This window comes from Hippopotamus amphibius, chromosome 6 (assembly GCF_030028045.1).
Source record: "Hippopotamus amphibius kiboko isolate mHipAmp2 chromosome 6, mHipAmp2.hap2, whole genome shotgun sequence".
Classification (NCBI taxonomy): domain Eukaryota; kingdom Metazoa; phylum Chordata; class Mammalia; order Artiodactyla; family Hippopotamidae; genus Hippopotamus; species Hippopotamus amphibius.
The window spans coordinates 118,317,042-118,339,376 of NC_080191.1; the positions used below are offsets into that span (position 1 = coordinate 118,317,042).

The 22,335-nt window shown below is 42.0% G+C and overlaps 1 pseudogene; it reads left to right on the plus strand.

The window, feature by feature from the left end:
- The first annotated feature begins 5,857 nt into the window (after nt 1-5,857).
- On the plus strand, nt 5,858-21,367 carry LOC130854949 (cysteine-rich PDZ-binding protein-like; annotated as a pseudogene).
- Nucleotides 21,368-22,335: the final 968 nt, after the last annotated feature.

The window sequence follows — 22,335 nt, forward strand, 5'->3', positions numbered from 1 at the left end:
ATATTTAAAATAGATAACCAACAAGGACCTACTGTAAAAAAAAGTTTTTTTAATTAAAAAAATAAAGTCACCAAGTACATACACACACACACACACACACACACACAAAAAGGTGGGTGTTGGGAGAGAAAAAGCTGAGCGACGTAGGACATGAGATTGTTCATGGTTCTCAGGGTGTGAGTTGAAGGCCATGAGCACAATGAACTCTCCCGCCAACCACCACAAAGTCCCCCGGTCAGGTCTGAGGCCCTGAGGTGTAGCTCAATTGGGTTTTTAATTAGCATATCCTCTATCCAACACTTAATTGTTTGAAAGCCTCCACGTAGTTAGAGTGTGCTTTGTAAATTCTTGTTGTTGTTGCTCTGTCTTATTGAATATGCATTCAGTATTGACCTGCAAGTTTTGTTACTTAAATATTAAAGATACTGTTATCTCACATTTGAACAGCTTCTGCTCTTTTTTCGTAAGCTTTGGAATGTGGAGGTAGGAGTCTCAGCACCTCAAAGCTGAGTGCATCTCCCTGGGGCGGTTTCTGTTTGCAGAATCTCTGTCTTCTCAGAAGCAACCAGGCCGATCCAGCCCATTTAGTAGTTTCTGCAAGTTGGGAAGCCTGAATAAAAAGGGATTCCCAGAGCTGCCAGGCATGCAGCATGGGATCCAAAAACACAGTTTAGCCTGTCTGACCCTAAGTGTGCCAGCCTGAAGTGTCTAATGTCATCAGTCAGCCCGTGAGCTAGTAAAACAAGAGAGCCAATGCCTGTCGCCTTGATGAGGTCAAGGGCTGGCTTGACCAGCTCTATTAGCCATACTCACTGATGCTGCATCAGGCCATGGAAACAACATGAGCCGTAGAATCAGAACATCCCAACCTCAAATCCAGGCCACACCACCTCCCAGCTGTGTTAGCCTGAGCAAAGCAGTTAACCTTTCAGAATCTCAGTTTCCCTATCTATAGAATAGGGGTAATAAGGCTAATGGAATAATGTGAGTAAAGGATCTTTTTAAGTGAAAACACCTGACTTGCCCAAATTTAAGACAAACAGGGCCTTGGCTTGTGTAGCTAGGATGTGAGGCCAGGGTTGATTTCAGGCACAGCTGGATCAAGGGATATGATCAAGACTACCTTTTTCTGCCCACATCTCAGTTCTGCTTTCCTCTCAGTTGGTGTGCTTCTCAGGCAGGTTGTCCCCACAGGTTAGCAGTGATGGCTGCTCATATTTCCAGGCATTTCCATCTTCCAGCTAGGGAAACTTGCCAAAAAGGAGGTATCTCTTTGCTGATATCTATAGGAGAAAAAATTCCTGATGAAATTCATAGGACTATTTGAGTCATGTATCGATCCCTAAACCTCTTCCTATAGTCAGAGCAATGGTATTTAGCTTGGCCAAGCCTGGGTGCCACAGTCAAAACACGGAGATTTGTCGCGTGCCACAAAGACTGCAGTATATTCTAAGCAATCAGGCACTCATTGCTTTGCCTCGCTTTTTCACCCCTTTTGGTTGAATCTGAACTCCAAGAAAATCTTCAGAGGGCTCTGAACCTCCCTGAACCTCTCTGACCATTTACCAAATAGCACAGCATTTACAGTGCTGAGAGGGAAGATCTGGGAGACTACTTTGGTTCTCACAGGAAACCGATAATTACAACCCAAAAAAAGGCAAAAACAAAAAAAGTGAAAAAGAACCTTCACATTCAATTTTAAGCAAGTGGGATTACCAAACTGGAGGGTAGAAAACTCAGATTGGCGACATTTTGAAGACTGTGCAAGGACAAAGATGGGGGAATCAAGTCATAATGTACGTGCTCAAAATTGGACTCATCACTGTTATCCATAAAAATCCCTGGGGAATCCCGAGGAGTGGGCTAGTGTTTCACTGTCATCCAGGTTGAGGTCTAAAAGATAGGGCATTAATCAATGTTTCCATGGGATGCCCAGTTCTTTTACCTTTTTCTTGGGTAATATTCAGCCCCGTCCTGCCTCCACAGACACTATACAAGGTCAACCACTGCAATGACCACAATTTTTGCCAAAGTGCCTGGCATCTCAGAGTTGGAGCATTTCGCTGGAGAGAACACTGGACTTGGAATCCAGTCTTTGGGGAAACCTGAACTTCTGGTCTCAACTCCACGGCCAACTAGTTAGGTGAGCTTAAAGGATCAATCACGATGATTCATTGACACGTTTTCACTAATTGTTTCTTTATTGAGTCTTTGGGATCATCAGTATTGTATTTAGTGCTTTATAAACTTTACATCTAATCCTCCAACAACCCTGATCTCTCCCCATCAGCCTTCATCCTGTGACTAGTCTGAGTGGCCCAAAGCTCCCGGATACTTGTCAGGAACCACACACTCGCAAATACACACTCGCAGACACTCAGACTCAATCAGCTGTGCCTCTGGGCCCTCAGCAGCATCCACAGTTTCTGTGATTTTTTCAGTTCTCAGGCATTTGCAGACACCTCAGAACTGCTTTTGAACAATTCCCTTCATCCAGCAGAAGTCCATCCCAGTCCACAGAGGAAGGAAAGGGTTACTTTCTTCAGAATAGCCCAAATTAATATGAAATGAGTAAAGGAGGTTTTAGGGGTTGAGAATAAACAGAGTTTCCTTTTGGTTTAGTATTAAGTGCAAGATACTATATCTTGGAGATAAAATGTCACTGAAATTCTTCAAGAGTATCCAAATCCTATTCTGGAGCAAAAGTATTTAATTTGGATACAGAAAGAGGGTCTAATAGTGCTGGTTTTCAGTATGCATAACACCACAATACTCAGTCCTAGAAACAGCCACTAGCTAATGATCAAATAAGATGAAAACCCTTAGCCACTCCTCTCCTACTATAGGATTGCTAAAAGAAATCAGAGATTTCTTCCTCAGAGAACCTTCCAGGGAGAGTTGGGACTTGCTTGGATATGAAAAACACACAAGTCCCTTCCATAGAAAATATCATATTTTGTCTCACCTTTTAACTTAGATTTTTGGGGGAAATGTAAAGATAATGTAAAACCTAATATGAAAAAAGGCTAAAAAGATTTGTTCTTTAATTCAGCGATTCTCTTTTTTTTCACATCCCCTAAAGAAATAATTATAAATATTTATGCCCAAAGATACATATAAATTGTTTGGAATAGTGAAACTGCATCATCCTAAAATCCAACTAGAGGAAGACGTAAATAAATAATGGTTAATGATGTAAATTAATACACAGCCATTAAATTATTAAGATTTTTAAAATATTAATTCTTTTAAATAATGCCTTGAAAAATGCCCTGGAAAGAAATATAGTCCAAAATATTTTAAAGTGGTTGCTTTTATAGTGATATAATGATTCTTTTTCTTTATTTATACTTCTCAGTACTTTCCAAATTTTCTTCATTGAGAATATCTTCATTTCATACCCAGAGGGAAAAAAACAAAAGAAAACTAAGAACTTATGGAGAATCAAAAACTTGAAAATAACATCCAGACAATGCACAACAATGTGAATATACTTAACTATATACTTAAATTTTCTGTTCTGTTTTTTTTTTATCACAATTGAAAAATAATAATAACATCCAAGCAGGAAGTCCATGAGGGCAGGTGCAGCCTGTTACCTGGAGACCTGACCATCTCAGTCAGCTCAGAGGGAGGAAGCTGATAAGTCCTGACTGAATAGAGCTCTCTGTTTATTCTGAACCAATAAAATAAAATGCTCACGAGCCCAGAAACTGGACCTCTACTGAGCTGTTTCAGCTTTCTCCCTTTGGAAACCCATTGGCATTCATTTCTCCATTTCATCACCTCTACTCAATCTTGAAGACAGGAGACAGAGGCCCACACCCCCACAGTGGACAAAAACCAGAAAAGAGTCAGGGGGAGCTAGAACAAAGGTTGGAGTCCACACCTAGGTTTAACCTCTTACTTTTTCCCCAAGGCCACACGTTTCCACCCCTGGTCTCCCTGGTTCCCAATGCCTTTTTCTGGACAAAAGGGCCAACACAAAAGAGCAAGGACAAGCTTGCTGTGGGGCAGGTGACCTAACATTGGCAGATGGCCTGGACCTCCACTAATCTGTGTAAGGAAATATCCAAAGCAGACCCTCAGTTCCCAAGCCTTCAATACCTGGAACACATCAGACCTGCATCTGGGAAAGAAGGGCTTTGGTAAAAGCCACGTGTCTTGTATCTAAGGAGGAAGACTTTAGGGGCCTCAATGAGTTTCTCAGTGTTTCTAAAAGATAATCTGAATCTCAGTTGGTGTGTTACCCTCAGACTCCACTCAGAGATGTTAGGAATCAGGCAAAATTCAGTAGTTTTTTTTTTTTAATTGGGGAAAGTAAAGTTTTAGTAACCTAAGCATGCATTAAAATGGAGAAAACAAACTCCCCCTTCCTGAATAGACTTTAGAAATTAAGAGAAAAGCATTGACGGCAGAAATGAATAATGGTGCAAGATCACTTTGAGCCTTAAAAAAATACAGAAAATTACTAATATTAATATTACTATCAGTATCATCTACTGAGATCTAATAGATCTCAGACATCGCTTCAGGCCCTTTTTGTATACTAGCTGCAATCCTCAAAATAACCCATGAGACAGGTATTATTGTCTTCATTTCACAGATGAAGAAACCAAGGCTCAGAGAGGGTAAGCGTCTTGTGTAAGTAAGGTGATCAACTGTTCTGGTTTGTCCAGGACTGTCCTGAGTTTAACACTGAAAGTCCTGTCTTCCAGGAAACCCTTCAGCCCTCAGCAAATTAGGACATCTGGTCACCCTATGCCAAAGCTACATAGCTAATAGGAAAGCGTGGACTCCAGCCAAGATTTGTCTGACTCCACAACCCATTCTCTTTCCACTATGCCACAGTGAATCCCACTAAGGCAAAATACATACATAAATACAAACACACAAAGGAAAGAAGTATGACAGGAGGGAGGGAAGGAAGGAAGGAAGGGAAGAATAAATCTACTTTAAATGAAAATGTATTTGCCTGTGAAGCCAAGAAGCATAAGACTTAAAATAATATACTGTAAAATTTCAATCTTTAATCCTCAAGTTTTAAAAAAATGTCAAAAAAGAGCAAATCTATTGTAAATGGTGGACAGACAGATGGTGGGGATGGAGGAAGACATCAGGCTAGCTGTTTCCTCCAAGCTGACACATTCAGCCTCCACAAAACTCGGTGTGTTTTGTGACATGGGTGCACTTTTAAGGACTTCCAGGCTAAGGAGGGCAAGGGTGTGACGCCACCCAGAGGGTCAGGGAAGGCACAGGGCCCCCAAAGTGCACTGTCTGCAGGTGAAATCCCTGATCCTTCCAGTGGTGATGGCCAAAACCACCCAAAGTTCACCGAGACTGGGTGTGGGCTGAGGCTCATTTCATCTCAGCACTAATCCTAGGTTGGAGCTCCCCAGCACTCTGGGATCTGAGTCAGATTCCATCAATTGAGAGTTTTTCCACTTCTTTCTTTTCTCAAGTGGAGCTGGATGTGACTTGCTCACTCCAGTCTCAAGTTTGTGACCAGTCCAGGCTTTCCCTGTTATCAAAGCTGCCGCCCTTAACCCTTGTTGACAATAAAAAGCTTATTTATTTTGTTCAACAAGCCAACTTGAATTTCCCCAAAGAATTTTTTGAAAGGTAAAATATCAAACATATTAATCATGTACGACTTTGCCGCCCATACTTATTGCCCAAAGGAGGACAGTTGCCATGGCAATGGCCCTGGCAAGGAGGATGGAGTCTGGCTGAAGGCTGAATAAAATACCATAATGGGGCACAGGCCACCCAGCCAGCCAACCCCTTATGATACCAGGAGTGTTTGCCCAAGTCTTAGGAGTTAAGTCATAATTAAGAGAGAGTGAGAGAAAGAAAAATGTCCAAGAAACCTTTCGAGGGGTTGGGGTGGGGGTCAGAATTTGGGCAGAGATATTTTGAAAGTCAATGGTGAGTGTAGGTGACTGCCTTCTTCTGAGGGCTGGCAGAACCCGCCCACCAGTAGCCCTTGTGCAGACAGACCAGTCCCATCCATCTGCAAAGGGGCACAGCCAATGGGGCAAGGAGAAGCCAGCGAAAGTGTTCACCGAAGAATTGGCATTGGAATGACCCTCACGGCCTCTTTGGCAACATACTCTTAAGTCGCTACCTGGTTCATTTCTGTGACCCAGTGGTCCCATTGCTGGGAATCTGCCCAAAAGGAATCATCCTGACTCTTTAAAAAGCTGGTTCTAGGGCTAAGGGAACCATCAGCTGAAGTGTGGTATGCAGAAAATGTGAAAAGAAACTTGGTACTATTATCACACCAGATACATGTCTCTCCATGTGTAAGAAATACCACTGAAAGTGGTGGGAGAAAGCTGAACAAAAATAAAACTTTACCTTCTACGAAAGCAAAATTCAGCCCATATGGAGTGAATAAGTTCTCCACTTGCAGAATTTGTAAAATTTCTGTGCACCAGCCAGGGTTCTCATTACTGCCAGGGCTGTGCCTATAAAAAGAATACCTGTGCAATGTGAGGAAAAAGGGTTTTAGATACCGAAAACACCAGCAAACATCTGTCTAGATGTATGGATGCAGTTGTTGGCTTTCAATATGATTTTACTTTCTTCTTGGACTTTTCAAGGCATAACATAGATGTTCAAGTTACAGAATAACACGTTTTAAGACAAATAAGTTGAAAGCGGGGTAGTTGAAAGCAGGTATTCATTCTTTTGCTCTCAAGAAGTTCTGAATAGCAACAATATAACTAGCCTTCTGCCTTAAATTGTTATTTTCCTTATAACCATTTTACTGAACTTGAATAAGTGGCAAATTTAATGGAAAAAAATTTCCTGGTTTATATGCACTTTTTATTTAACATTATTCATGTGATTCTTATCATCCTCTCCCTCCATCTTATTTACAGATATTGCAGATGTGAGCAGGAAATTATTAATATTTTGCTCTGAACTTGGCATCCAGACTTAAAATTCTCCCCTCTTTCCCTTGTTCATTGCACAGTTCTTCAAATCAACAGTTGCTTAATTAATTGCAGTTTCACAGAGTATTTAAATATTTGAGACCACTGTTGCTAAATGGTTGCTTGGTAATTAGCCCAAGCCCAAATCAAACACAAGTTGTATTTATGATTTTTTAATTTGTTCTTGAAGCCAAAATGTCAATACCTTTCATATGAGATGCAGAACACAAGGAACACCCCACATAGGTCCAAATGAATACAGTGGACTTCAGAAAAACATCACGCACATCACCTTGAATTCAAACTGTCATGAAAGCCAGGAGAACAATGTTCATCCTTAAGGATATATAATGCAGATGAATCGTCACTCTTTGGGGAAGTTCTCTGAAGCAGAAACCAAACTTTTTTTTTTTTTACTTCCTCCCCTCTCACACCAAAATAGATGATAGATAGATGGATAGGTGATAGATAGATGATAGATAGATAGATAGATAGATAGATAGATAGATAGATAGATAGAGATAGATTAGATAGATAGATAGATATAGATAGATAGGAACAAAGGTGGGGAAAGGCTTTGGGCACAAAGAAATTCAGGGAAGGGTTGCTTTTAATTCTGTGAAACTGGAAAATGGGGATGCGGGGAAACCTTAATCTTAACAGCAAGGAAGAGGTTAAACTGTGATGTGGTAGCATAATGCAGTATAATGCAGACAATAAAATGATGTTTAAGAAATCATCGTAAAAGACTTCCCTGGTAGCACAGTGGTTAAGAATCTGCCTGCCAATGCAGGGAACACGGGTTTGATCCCTGATCTGGGAAGATCCCACATGCCTCGGAGCAACTAAGCCTGTGTGCCACAACTACTAAGCCTGTGCTCTAGAGCCTGCGAGCCACAACTACTGAGCCTGTGTACTGCAATTACTGAAGTCCACATGCCTAGAGCCCATGCTCTGCAGCAAGAGAAGCCACTGCAATGAGAAGCCCGGGAACCACAATGAAAAGTAGGCCCCCGCTCTTCCCCGGCTCACTGCAACTAGAGAAAGCCCGCGTGCAGCAATGAACACCCAACACAGCCAACAAACAAACAAACAAACAAATAAATAAATAAAAATTTTAAAAGATTTTAAACAATCATCAACAGATGGAGAAATTCTCATCCTTTCATGTTATAAGAAAAGGTAACATTCATCATTGTAAATACAATATGATCTGAATCACAGGGAAAACAGACAAGAATCTGGAAGGAAATGCATCGAACTATTGACAGTTCTTGCCTCGAAGTGCTGAGACTGGGATAAGTTTATTTTCTTCTATTCTGTTTTTCTAAAACTTCTGTAATGGGCATGTAATTTTTATGTTTGCAATAACAATCAACTTTTTAAAAGACTTAATACCTGTCTCTTACCTCATAGCTCTTGTCTGCTTCTACTACAGAGGCTGCAAAAGCTCAAATAGTCACTTTTCCAGCCACCTCTGTCCTGGTAGAAGACACAGGATACAATTCTAGCCAATGAGATGTCAGTGGAAGTCTGAGTCCTGCCCTTCCCCCTTCCTCCTCCTTCTTGTCTAGAATATAGTGACTGAGGCTGCAGCAAGCATCTGGGAACCAAGCTGGAGAGGCCAAGAGACCCACAGAGACGCTGGGTGTAACACTGCCAGGTGCTGAACCAATGCCAGCAGCCGAGAGTTGTTAAGAACATGCTGCAAAGTGTTGAAGAAAGCTGTGTAGCAGCAAGGTCAACGGCAGAAGTTCTCAACCATTAGATTCATGTGGGGAGATTTTGTAAAGACTGATGCCTGAGTCCTGACCCTGGCAATTCTGATTTAATTGGTCTAGACTGTGCTCTGGACATCGAGATTTTTTTTAATCCCAGGTCATTCAGCCAGAGTTGAGAACCGGGTTCTGGAGGCATACAGAAAAGGAGGTCTGAGATAACATCCCACTCCCCAGTGGTTCAAACTTCCCATATATGAAACCAATAAGCCCCACTGTCACTGGATTTTCTGTTACTAGAAGTTGGAGGTATTCCTAACTGATGCAATTGTACTGTGTCTTAAGGCTGGCCCGAGAGTGTGAAAACATGAACAAAATAAAAAAATTTCACAGCACATAGTAGTCACTTAGATATTTCTATTTCTCAGTGTGAACTTTTCCCCATTTGACATCACACCCCAGCAAAGACAAATTTATGAAGTATATAAAGGTACAAATTCATTGCCAAGACAGAGCCCCCAAACTTATGATTTCATGCCCTTTCATCCCTTCTCTGCCTCCATTGGTATTGCCCCACTGTGGCAAAGACCAGGAACTATGGCAAAAACCCCACATCTCATGCTGGCCCAGCCTCCAGGGGCCCTCCCCTTGATGTTAGCACTTGGCTACACCAAGTTAGCCCCTCTGAACTGTAAGACCTTAATACTCAAGGTATGGTCCATGGACCAGCAGTTTTGGTATTACAACCAAGCAGGACCCTATGGGGCCTTCCCAGGATAGACCCCTCCCGCTTATCTTTTAGCTTTAGCTCCTCTCTGATGTACCTAGATAATAGTATCCGATGCACATTTCCAGCGGGCTCTCCCTCTCTCTCCCCTCCCCAGGCTAGGACTGGGACCTGGAGCTCCCTCAGCCTCTGCCCTCTCCCCAGTAGTGCCTATCCCAGGTGAATACTCTACCCATCCACTGGAAGGAATGGGAAAGGAACATATTAAGTTCTTTCTCTTAACCTTTTTGCTGCAGCAAGTGTGCCAATCCCGCAGCAAGTCTTTTAGGGAAGTAAAGTTTTAGACAACTTTGAAGGGAAAAAAATTAATCACCACTTTTTGTGTGTATCTAGAAGAAAGTAGGACTTTAGGGGAAATGAAAGGATCAGTGCAGGGGGGGTGGGGAGTAGAGCTGGGTGGAGCCTATATACCCACTCGGGAATTCTCACACAACAGAACAGCCACCACAAGGGAGATCTGTTTGCAGGAGGGTCTGGGAGAAAGATGACAGATGTCTATGGGTCTGACACTTTAGATCCTGGCACACAAAGTTCAGGCTTTAGCAACAAGACAAAATCTGTCTCCAGATTGACAAAGGGAGGGGCTGTACACGGAGAGAAGAAAGTCCCTGTGAGGCAGGAGAGAGGCAAGGTGCCCCGACGTGGTCCTGGAACAGTGGTTCGGCATATCTGGTACAGACCATTTTTAAGTCAGGCACAGGTTGGCATTGCTCCCCAGCCCCTTGTCTCAGCCCCGGGGAGCTTATGCCAAGGTTTGGGTGGAGGAGTCTGGAACTGGGGGGTGAAATTCCTCTTGGATGAGCGCCTCCCCCCAGCTCAGAGGCAGCTAAGCAAACGGATGCCTGTGTCAGATGGAGTTGTAATCCTTGCCTCTCATTCAAAGTGGTGAGCTGAGCTGACACAGGAAGCTCACCCCCACCGACCACCAGTTCAAACACATAGGTATGCTGTATAAAAGTAAACAAAATTTTTTTTTTTTTACTCTTTAGCTAAACTGGAGCAGGGCACCCACAAGTGCTGGAAATGAAAAAACAAAAAACTCAAAGCCAGAGTGATGTGTGGGAGTTGATGCCAAATGGCCCAGCAGGGGGTTTCCACTAGATGCACATCATGGGGTTTGTATTTTAACCTCCTTTGGAAAGCCTCAGGCAGCACACCTTTGACATTTAAACTGAGCTCACTGCGTAAAGGGGAATAGATGTACTGCCCTCACTGGCCCAAAAACACTGAACAGAAATGAGCCACCAATTGTGGACCAAAGATGGAAAAGAAATCACCTGTAAGAGAAATGAACCCACATTTTATGTTGTATATAGGACTTCATGTCTACAATCTGTGCTTCTCCATGTTTTTCTTGGCTTGGGGTTTTTGCCTGGCACAAAAATTATTGCCAAAAGTCTTCTGGAGGAGCTTAGAAAGCTCCTTCCAGACTGATCTCCTGAAGATAACAAATATAAATACTGTAAAAAATAGAAAAAGCAACCCCCTGAAGCCACTGAGAGTGAACAAAGACAGGCATATTCTGGAGGGTAGTTTACACTTGGAAGAAAGGAAATTCACACAAAGCACATTTTTGTGGCTTCTAGCCCAAGGGAAGAACAAAGTTAGGCAGCAAAGAGCAGGTAAAACTCTATCAGCAAATCCACAGTCTTTATGGACTGAAGAATCAGAGAAAAGAGTTCAGGGCAGCCATAGCCGCCATAAAGTGAAGGGGGAATCCTGGACAAAAAACACGCAGAGGGAGAAGGTCTAAATTTTGTATGTAACCTCTTCCCCAAGTCTCTGAGGAAACTCTAAACGACATGTGCAGGACTGACTAAAAACAGCTGGCTTAGGTAAAAAACTGAATGGAGATTTGAGATGCCCTCCAAGAAACAGAGTTTGCAGTTCAAATACAAGCAAGTTAATTGTCATGTCAAACAAACAAATCACTACTCTGGAAGAATATAGTAAAAGCCAATGTCTCTAGAACATAGCATTTACAACATCCAGAATAGCATCCAAATTATTTTACATGCATATGACATGACCCAGTTTGTATGTGTTTTTTTTTGAAACAGATGCAATTGTATTTATTTCCTCAGTCTTTTTTTTTTCCACATACAATAAACTGCATATATTTAGAGTATACAATTTGGTATCCCAATCTCCCAATTCATTCCCCCCCAACCCTCCCCACTTTCCCCACTTGGTGTCCGTATGTTTGTTCTCTACATAACGTGACCCACTTTTAATAGAAAAAGCAATCAACAGAAACTGCCTTCAAGATAACTTAGATGGCGGGATTAGCAGACAAGAATTTTAAAGCAACTACTGTAACTATGCTCAAATACATAAAATATGCTCAATCTGAATGAAAAGATAAGAAATATCAGTAGATATAGAAATCATTTTTTCAAATGAAATTCTAGAACTAAAATTATAATATCTGAAATTTTAAAAAAGTATTAACTTATAAGCAAAATGAAGGTAACAAGAAATCATCAGTTAACTTGAAGATAGATCTGTAGAAATTACCCAAGAATAGAGAAACAGACATCACAGACTTGTAGGACAATATCAAAAAGAAACAATGGAGGTCAGAAGATCATGGTATGATACAATCAAGGAGCTGGAAGGAAAAAAACTATCAACCTAAAATGCTATATTCAGCTGGAATATTCTGTAAGATGGAAGGCAAAATATAGTTTTCTGATAAAAGGGAATCATGAGAATGTATTTCCCTCAGATCTACACTACAAAAAATGCTAGAGGAAGATCTTCAGACTGAAGGGAAATTATACCAGATGGAAACTAGGATCTTCAGGAAGAAATGAAGAACATCAGAAACAGATCTTATTGGGGAATTCCTTGGCAGTCCAGTGGTTAAGACTCAGCACTTTCACTGCCGTGGCCCAGGTTTAATCCCTGGTCAGAGAACTAAGAAAAAGAAAGAAACAGATCTTATTAAATAGGACATTGTATATCACTAGATATAATGCAAGGCTCAAAGCCTGAGAATTTGAGACATTCAGTGTACTTCATCCAGCCTTCCGCTACCACAGCATTTCTGGGCAGCCGGCAATGTTCCCACACTCCCCCATATAACTGGGAGTAGCAGTAGAGCCACATTAAGAAGGATATATCTGCTTATGCACAAAGAGGAAACACAAGAGCATTGAGTAAGTAATAGTAATAAGCAAGTCTTTAAACCTAATACTAAACCAGGAAATTCTTAAGCTTGAAAACTTAATTGAAAGAATATTTTTGAAAATGTTACTTTATACACATTTGATACAGAGGTAGAAGCTTGAAGGATGAGAGTTTCCTCACAATCCCCATGTCTCAAAGGTATCTCTTCATAGGTTTTTAGGTGATAAACAAAGCCAGTATAGAAGACAAGAATTAATTAATAGCCATTCTCTGCATGTCTCATCTCAGATTAGGAGATAGTGTTAACTTTTAAAAAATATATATTTTTTCATTTTATACTCCTCACCAAGCTATTGGTGACATTTCTTCTTATGTTTTGATCTCCCCATTTTTGTGAGTTAACATTGAATATTTTGTGCAACACATGGGTTTCTTTGTTTTGTGTTTATGGATGAGAGGTGTATCAGTAAGAACGAAGTCAATTTCATAGTCTTTTGTCCTCAACCTGAATGTGCTAAGGAATGGCACACTTCTGGACTCCCAGAAGAATAACTGCAAAGAGAAGTAATTTTATGTCTAGCACATTGAGCTGATAGATTGAAAATATTTGCTAAAATAACTTCTTTACATTCGGGTGATGGTGGGAGAATTGTGTATATATATGAAAGTTGTGGGCAGACAAGATTTTAAAAGAAATGAAACTAAACTCACTCTGCTTTTAACCACCTAGAAACTTTTTTTTAAAAAAGGATTACAAGTGTCAATTACTCATCATAATTAATGGTAAATAGTTCAACTTTCCTCTCCCTTTAAGCATATTTCGTCCCTGAATGTGGAAGAAAAGCCTTTCTGAAGCAGCAGTCCTTATGCTAGACACTCTCAAGGGAATTATTGTGGCCCCTGCTGTGGACAGTTTGACCTCAGAGCAGCCACTGAGGAGTATGGTTTGCAGAGTAGGATGAGGCAAAGAGTGTAAAATACTATTGTGAAACCCCGTAGCTAGCTGCCCTCTGGTTCCCCTGCTGTACCCTGATTCATGTTGCAATAGCATGGAAACTCCAAAAATAGGTTAAACATGGGGCCCCTCCACTGGGAGGGGATGGGCAACACTTTACTGTTCTTTCCTACATGGAAGCTAGTTCTTCTTTCTGTGAAAAGGAGAATTGGCGCTTCATTTATTTTTCCCCAAATGGATTTCATGCATATAATATACTTTCAAAATTCAATTGTATTCACTTATTGAACAAACATGTATTGAATGTCTATTTTATACCAACATGAAGAAAATTCGCCATTAAAATAAAATATTTATAAACCATGTAGCAAAATATTTTTAAAATCATGGAAGGAAGGAAGGAGAGAGGGAAGGAAGGAAAGAATGAAAGAGGAAAGGAAGGAAGGAGGAAGTGGAAAGAAAGAAAAAGAAAGAAAGAAAGAAAGGAAGGAAGGAAGGAAAGAAAGAAAGAGAGAGAGAGAGAGAGAAAGAAAAAGAAAGAAAGAAAGAAAGAAAGAAAGAAAGAAAGAAAGAAAGAAAGAAAGAAAGAAAAAGAAAGAAAGAAAGAAAAAGAAAGGAAGGAAGGAAGGAAGAAAGAAAGAAAGAAAGAAAGAAAGAAAGAAAGAAAGAAAGAAAGAAAGAAAGAAAGAAAGAAGGGGGGAGGAAAGAAAGAAAGAAAGAAAGAAAGAAAGAGAGAGAGAGAAAGAAAGAAAAAGAAAGAAAGAAAGAAAGAAAGAAAGAAAGAAAGAAAGAAAGAAAGAAAAAGAAAGAAAGAAAGAAAGAAAGAAAGAAAGAAAGAAAGAAAAAGAAAGAAAGAAAGAAAGAAAGAAAGAAAGAAAAAGAAAGAAAGAAAGAAAAAGAAAGAAAGAAAGAAAGAAAGAAAAAGAAAGGAAGGAAGGAAGAAAGAAAGAAAGAGAGAGAGAGAAAGAAAAAGAAAGAGAGAGAGAGAGAAAGAAAGAAAGAAAGAAAGACAGACAGACAGACAGACAGACAGACAGACAGACAGAAAGAAAGAAAGAAAGAAAGGAAGAAAGAAGGGGGGGAGGAAAGAGAGAGAGAAAGAGAGAAAGAAAGAGAAAAAGAGAGAGAAAGATTGACCACTAACTAATGAAAAGTTAGTCACCTCTCTGTGAAAGGTCCACCTCCAATCCAATCAGTTCTGTCCCTGTAGTAGCCTTGCCTACTCAACATCCATTCTACCACCATCACTTTTGCTTGCTAAAGAAGTGTATCCATCCTCCCTCCTATGGCCCTTTCCCCAGCTCAAGGGATATATTCTGATTGGTTAGTTCAATCACAGAGGCTCATTCCCCTTGCCAGTGATTGGTTTAGGGAATGGAGCATATGATCCAGTTTTGACTAGTGATTCATAAAGGAAAACCTGTTGGAGGATTCTAAGATTTCTTCACTCCTAATGAGAAGATAGCAAAACATACAGACCCATTCTCCAAAATACACACACACACACACACACACACATACACATCCCTTCTTCCTCCATCTAAGCATAATCGTGACTAGATGTGATGACTGGAAGCACTGAAGCTATGTTACTACCAGCTTGAAGATGAAGCCAACACATGCAAGAGAGCAGAAGAGAAGTCTAGAGGAAGTGGAGCCAGAACTGTAATTTGCTCCTCATTTGCAGATATGCCATCTCTGAACTCTTTGTAATGTCTGATAATTAGCTTCTTTATTGCTTAACTGAATTCTAGTTGGGATATACTTTTACTTATAGCTGATGCATCCTAATCAAAATAAACGTGGACACCCAGGCCAAGCTTTCATCACAGAACTTGGGTGGGTACAACTCCCAAGAAATATCCACTGTGCCAAGTGGATTTGGTAGACTTGAGGAGCAGGAGGAATGAAGAATAGCCTAGAAAATCACATCTCAAGAGAAGAAAAGTGTCAAAGAATAGGTTTACTCCAAGCATGAGTAGGGATGATTCTGGACACAGTGTGTAATTTTGATTGTCCTCCAATCTAGTGTGCATACTTGTGTCTGAGTTCTAGGGAAAATGCACTGCAAAAAGAAGCAAAACATATTAATGGCTACAGTAGTCCCCCCTTATCTGCAGTTTCACTTTCTGTGGTTTCAGTTACCACCGGTCAACCATGGTCCAAAAATATTAAATGGAAAATTCCAGACATAAATTCATAAGTTTTAAATTGTGCACTGTTCTGTGTAGTGTGATGAAATCTCATACCGTCCCACTCCGCCCCACTCCATCCTACCCTGTCTCATCCAGGAAGTGAATCATCTTCTTGTCCAGCGTATGCCACCTATTAGCCGCTTAGTAGCCATCTTGGTTATCAGATCCACTGATGTTATCACAGTGCTTGTGTTCAAGTAACCCTTGTTTTATTTAATAATGGTCCCAATGGCAAGAGCAGTGATGCAGGCAATTCAGTTACGCCAAGGAGAAGCCTTAAAGTGCTTCCTGTAAGTGAAAAGGTGAAAGTTCTTGACATAGGGAAAGAAAAAACAAGCTGAGGTTGCCAAGAACTATGGTTAGGACAAGTCTTCTATCTGTGAAATTGTGAAGAAGAAAAACGAAATTTTTGCTAGTTTTGCTATCATATCTCAAACTGACAAAATTACAGTCTCAGTGCATGATAAATCCACTTTTATTAGTATATTATTATAATTGTTCTATTCCTCTATTAGTTATTGCTTAATAACAATCTCTTACTGCATTTAATTTATAAATTAACCTTTATCATAGGTGTGTATGTAAAGGAAAAATATAGTATATATAGGGTTAGGTACTATCTGTGGGTTTAGGCATCCACTGGGGCTCTTAGAATATATTGCCATGGATAACAGGGAACTACCGCACATCACTAAAATCTTAATGGCGTCCTGAGAGGTTCTAGTAGCTTTGGTGCCATGACCTAGCCGGGTCAGGAGACTAGACTGAAGCTTCCTTGGAGGGAATAGGAGTCTTTGAATCTTGGGTACCAAGCGGGCACAAAGGTCTCCCCTTTTGGAGCCAGGGGCAACAATGATTGGATCTTAAAAGTTAGACTGATTCCAACTGACTGTGCGGAGAAGGACTCAGGCATGAGAGACTGCCGTGGTCAGTGAGCAGCGTCTGTCATGGGCCTGGCTGGGGACCGCAGCACCCACGTCACACCCTCCCAAATCTCTTCCAAGACCTCAGCCAACCACTCCCTGCATAACAGGGAGGGGGCACTCCCGCCAACACCCCACGTCACGTATTGAAAAATCCTATGTTCTATTTTTTATACACTTACACAAGGATACACTTACAAAAGTGCACCATCTCCAGTCAATTCAGGCATTGTTAAACAATTCTCCTAGCCCAAGAGCCATTCTCATCACCTCTATTGTCCCTTGCCAATCCTCAACTTGACACTCCTCAAGCTTTTCTTGAAGATCAACAGCATTCCACCTAGTGAATTTTACTTCAGAATTTTAGTATTATTGTTATTTTAGGATTTTTCTTGTCTTCCTGCTTCATCCTAAAGATTTTAACCATGAGTAACTTTGACATGCTTCAAAACTGCTTTTGTTCTTTCAGGGAGCTTTTGGAGAGGGTCCAACTTCACAACATCCCTGTTGAAACAAGGCCATGAAGAATCCTTTGAATTTACTTTCTCAAATATTTCTTGAGTACCTACTTTGTACCAGGTGCCATGGCAGATACAAAGATGAATAAAGAAGGAGAAGAAAGTATCACTTGTTGAGATCCGGCTGTACTATGTAATGTGCCAATACCGCTCCGGGAACTTGGAGGTGCTTCAGTGCATTTCATTCCCATAGCAACCTCCCAAAGTATCATTATCACAATTGGAGCCAAGGAAACCGAGACTCCGAGAGGTTACGTGACTCATCCAGTCATTCCTCTAGTGATTAGTGGAGCTGGCATTTGAATCATGTCTGTCTGATTTGTGGACAAAAAATGTCTCCTGCCAAATCAGTAAACAAAGGATGCTGGGCCCATCAAGGCATAAGCCACCGCAGCCCCCTACTGTCCACCCTACGGGGATTCGGGATGGAGAAAAACAGGATCCTGGCCCTAGATAGCTGAGGTGCGTATCAAAGGAATGATTTAAATGAGCCCAGATTCTGGCATCTTCCCATACATAGAAAAGCACTAAAATCATTAACCTGAAATATCTGGTCTTCCTTTAGCAATAATATCTTGATGTTCATCTACTTGGATTTTTTGTTTGAACTTCTGTATATCCTGTCTCCTCCCTTACCTCTTCAGATCTGTCCCTCAGAGCTATCTGAGGGCTTGTCTCCAGGGCTTACAGTCCTCAGTAAATCTATGGAATAAAACATAATTCTCAACTTTTAGGCTGTGCACTGTTTTCCAGTCAACAGACTCAAAGCCCATTCTGTTTCAATGCACAAAGACAAGGGACCAAATGAGAAGGAAGGCTCAAAGGAAAGGGGGAAGGGGGTCCTGAGAACTTTGGAGCCAGAGCACTTCCTAGTGAGCTGCATGAAAGTGGGCCAGTTACTAACCTCTCTCAGCCTCAGCAACTCGGCCAACACAGGCTAATACCTACCTCGCAAGGTTATTGTGAGGATTAAAAATAATAAGCGTAAAGCATCTAGCACATGGTACTAGCCTATAAAGAATAATAATTGTTATTCACAGCTATGCAAATTGCCATTTCTCAGAGAGGCAGGAGCCATTTTCCTACACACCAAGTTCCCAGAATTTACAATGGCTATGAAATCTAGGATCTAAGTTAACAAGATTTGCTACATGGCTTTGAGAAGGCATATGTTTGCCTGAAGAATCTCCAGAAAGTCTGTAACAAGAGAAAATCCCAAATTAGAGGCAAGTTAGAGACTTGCTTTCCTACCCCCAAGTCCTCACTCAGGGCAGATACTGGGCAGGAATCCCAAGAGGACCCACCATTGTTCAAGCCTGCTTGTGAATTTGCATGAAAAGTGATAACAGAACCACGGGTCTGGCCCCCTGGAACAGCCATGGGCATCTTCAGTGAGAGGAAGGCCATTATCTAAACCGCCTGGAATCCCACAGCAAATCTTTACAGAAAGACACAAACTCACACTGGATCAGGCTTTCATGGGCCTCCAGGGAATGCTGACTCTGTGTGTTAATGACACAACAAATGTGTCCCTGAATGAGGGAATTGACAGGACACGGGCCTCTGCATTGAAACCTGGTTAAAAGCAAGCCCAGCCCCTACTATTTTCTCTCAGGAGTCTTCACAGGTTCTAAGCTGTTTAGTCCTTTGTGATTCAGTCATTTCTATGGCAGGAAGACTTCATCCTTGTTTCTTCTAGTGATAATCCACCCACAGCACAGCATGAATACACTAGGAACAGGCTGCCTCCCACACAGAGAGGACTGCCTGGGTGGAAGGACTTGATAGGAACTGAAAATGCATCCTCATGATGCCAAAAGCCACTCCCACAAATAAGGATTTTTCTCTACCTCCTGTCACTGATGCTGTGAATTCTACTCTGGAGGCCAAGTGGCAGACAGGCAGCATCCCAAACTTTTTCATGAAAGAGCCCCTCAGAAAGAGGGTAATAGTGGGGATGGTTGCACAACATTGTGAATATACTAAAAACTACTGAGTTGTACACTTTAAAGTGATGACATTCATGTTATATGAATTATATCTCAAAAACAATTTTTTAAACATTTTTTTGAAAGAAAGAGAAACTCAGCCTTGGGAAACGTCCTTGGGAGGGCTGGAGGGCCCAGACTCAATTACAGCTCTAGGTAGGGACTCTTGCGCACATTGCATTCTGTTCTATAATATAGCTGTAATTGTTGTGATGTTTTAAGGGTTAAAGTTATTTGCCAGGTAAAATGTTTAACCTTTATCCCGTCAGATATTTAAATAAAATTGATAACCCAGGAAGATGTGCCTTCGTTTCCTGAAGGTTTGGAAAACCTTGTGGCAACACCACTTGCTTGTGGGCTTGAGAAGCACGAGAAGACAGCCAGGCTTACCAGGGTGTGATCGCTGGTGTGGATCCCAGGATGCTACCCCAGTCCCTACAAAAAAATGTCGGCCATTCCAGTAAACAACGAATGGTGCCCACCATCAAGCCATCAGCCACTGCAGCTGCCCTCAGTGGTGCTCTATAAGGGGAATTCTTGATGGAGAGAAACAGGATACTGGCCCTAGATAGTTAAGATGCAAATCTAAGGAATCATTTCAATGAGCCCTGATTCTTGCATCTTCCCACATAGAAAAGCACTAAAATTATTAACTTGAGATGTCTGTCTTTTGTGATTAGCAGTAATCTTTCCATGTTCGACTACATGTTTGGTTTGTTTGTTTTTCAGCAAATCTCCTATATATCCGGGCTCCTCCCTTACCTCTTTGGAACAGTTCCTCAGAGCTATCTGAGAGGCTGCCTTCCCAGGCTTTAGTCCTCAGTAAGGTCCCCAAATATAACATAACTCACAGTTTTTAGCTTTGCATTTTTCTTCAGTCAACAGCCCCAGTGTGTGATTCCAGGGTGTGGATCCCAGGGTGTAGATCCTTGCTGCGGACTCTGGTCTGGTCAGGTCACTTAAAACATTTATTTCCTCTTCTGTCAAATTAGGAATCCAGCACCTACTGTACCATGAAACACACCCAAACCTATATTTACATATGTGTGTGTGTGTGTGTGTGTGTGTGTATACACACTTTGTCACAGGAATAATTGGCAAAAGAGAAAACAATAATGACCACGACAGCCCCCAAAACACCATTACACAGACATTCATACTCACTAGAGGGTATCTCCAGATTTGAAAGAGCTTATCCAAGGCAGGAGACCTCCCTCAGGTGAGCAAAGAACAAACATTTAATGGAAGGTTTCCAGGTGAAGCAAGAAAGAAAAGCTCCTCATCTAGAGCTGTGTCGCGGTCAAGGTCACAGCAAACTTCTGCAGATGGAAGAAACATCCTTTCCTCATTATGGGTTCAGGCTGTAAGTCAAGAACAAAACAAATGCTTGTTTTCACAACAGTATTTACTCTAATAGATCAAATGGTAAAAAAAAAAAGAAGTGATTATACCAAATAGAAGACAAATTAGAGGATCCACGTCCATCCTCACCCATGGGAACTCAGCACAGCTTGACTTCTCCTCCTGTGTCCAGTGTGCAGAGGGCTAGAGTTGGCTCTACAACCGCAAATGTGGATATGGTCACCGTCGTGAAGAGAGGACATGGCTTAGACTCAGGCAGGCAAGGGGCCCCAGGCCGCACAGGCCCTGCTCCTTCAAGTGCCTTCCTGACACTTTCTAAGTCCCCCTTAGGGCCTGGAACTGGCTGGGGCCAGCAGTGCCCTCTGAGAAGGCGCCTCAAACCCAGACCAGGACACAGAGAACTCCGTCCCTGTTTCTCCCCTTCTCAGAGCTGACTCTCTACCCTGGATGTGGGGTTGATCAGATGCCCCCAAAAGGCTCTGTAACGTGTGCATATCTGTCCCCAGTTTCAGGACAGCAGCCTGGCCAGCAGCTCACACCCTTCCTACTTAGTACAGTAGGAAGGGTGTGAGCTGTGACTTCATGCAAGATTGGGTCCCTAAAATGGTGCTAACATGCTGAGTTGGGATGACACTCACAGATTCCACAGAATAAGTTCAGGGCCCCTGTGTCAACCTTCACCCCTCCCCCACGTTCTATGCTCAGGGCCGCCTCAGATCTACAACATTGGACAGCAGCAGGTGTCACTTATCCTGTGTCCCCGGCTGCTGGTGCCCAGGGAGGTCTCCGTGCCCCGCATCCAGCGGTCCTCTGGAGTGGTCTCACCTACATCCCCTGAGGCCTCCTGAGACTGCCGCTCTGTAACACCAGGGGGCGCTTTAACTGATGCCGTCTCTTGCCTCTAATAGATGTGGCGACACTGCACTCTCCCGGGTCAGCCTCCTTAGAGACAGAAGCACACGCCTCACACAAGGTGCATGCCTCGCTCTTCTCACTCCTCCTACAGGCCCCTCGCCCATCCTCCCTGCAGGCAAAGATATGTCAACACTGAAAGAGATCACATCCTAGGAAGGCAGTGATTAAAGCCTGAAAGTTTCAGGAGGAGCTATGGTCAGAAGATGTGGTCTACCTTTAGGTTAAAAAATTCCAAATGGTAAAGGTAACAAGACCAGAAAGCTATCATTCTTATTTTCTTGTATATTCCAGGTAAGATTTGTCTTGTGCTCCTCAACCACGAAGCACGGCAATATTTGAGTCATTGGAAGCCAGGATTCACAGGTGGCCTGATGCAGAGGCAGCATCAGAAGCAGTGATGTCATCATCACTAAAGAGCGGATATCAGGGAATTGCAGGGATGAGCAGATCTATATCATTTCAATACAAACAGCCACAGCGATGGGTGCAAAAACATTGCTACCTTTTCCTTATAATGAGGGGTATAAAATGAGCCAGGAATAGTGCATTTGACATTAGAGAACATAAAGAGGACTTCCCTGATGGTGCAGTGGTTAAGAATCCGCCTGCCAATGCAGGGGACACAGGTTTGATCCCTGGGCTGGGAAGATCCCACATGCCGCAGAGCAACTAAGCCCATGAGCCACAACTACTGAGCCCACATGCCACAACTACCGAAGCCCACGCACCTAGAGCCCATGCTCTGCAACAAGAGAAGCCACTGCAATAAGACGCCCGAGCACTGCAAAGAAGAGTAGCCCCCGCTCACCACAAGTAGAGAAAGCCCACGTGCAGCAACAAAGACCCAATGCAGCCAAATAATTAATTAATTAAAAAAAAAGAAGAAGAACGTAAAGAGATG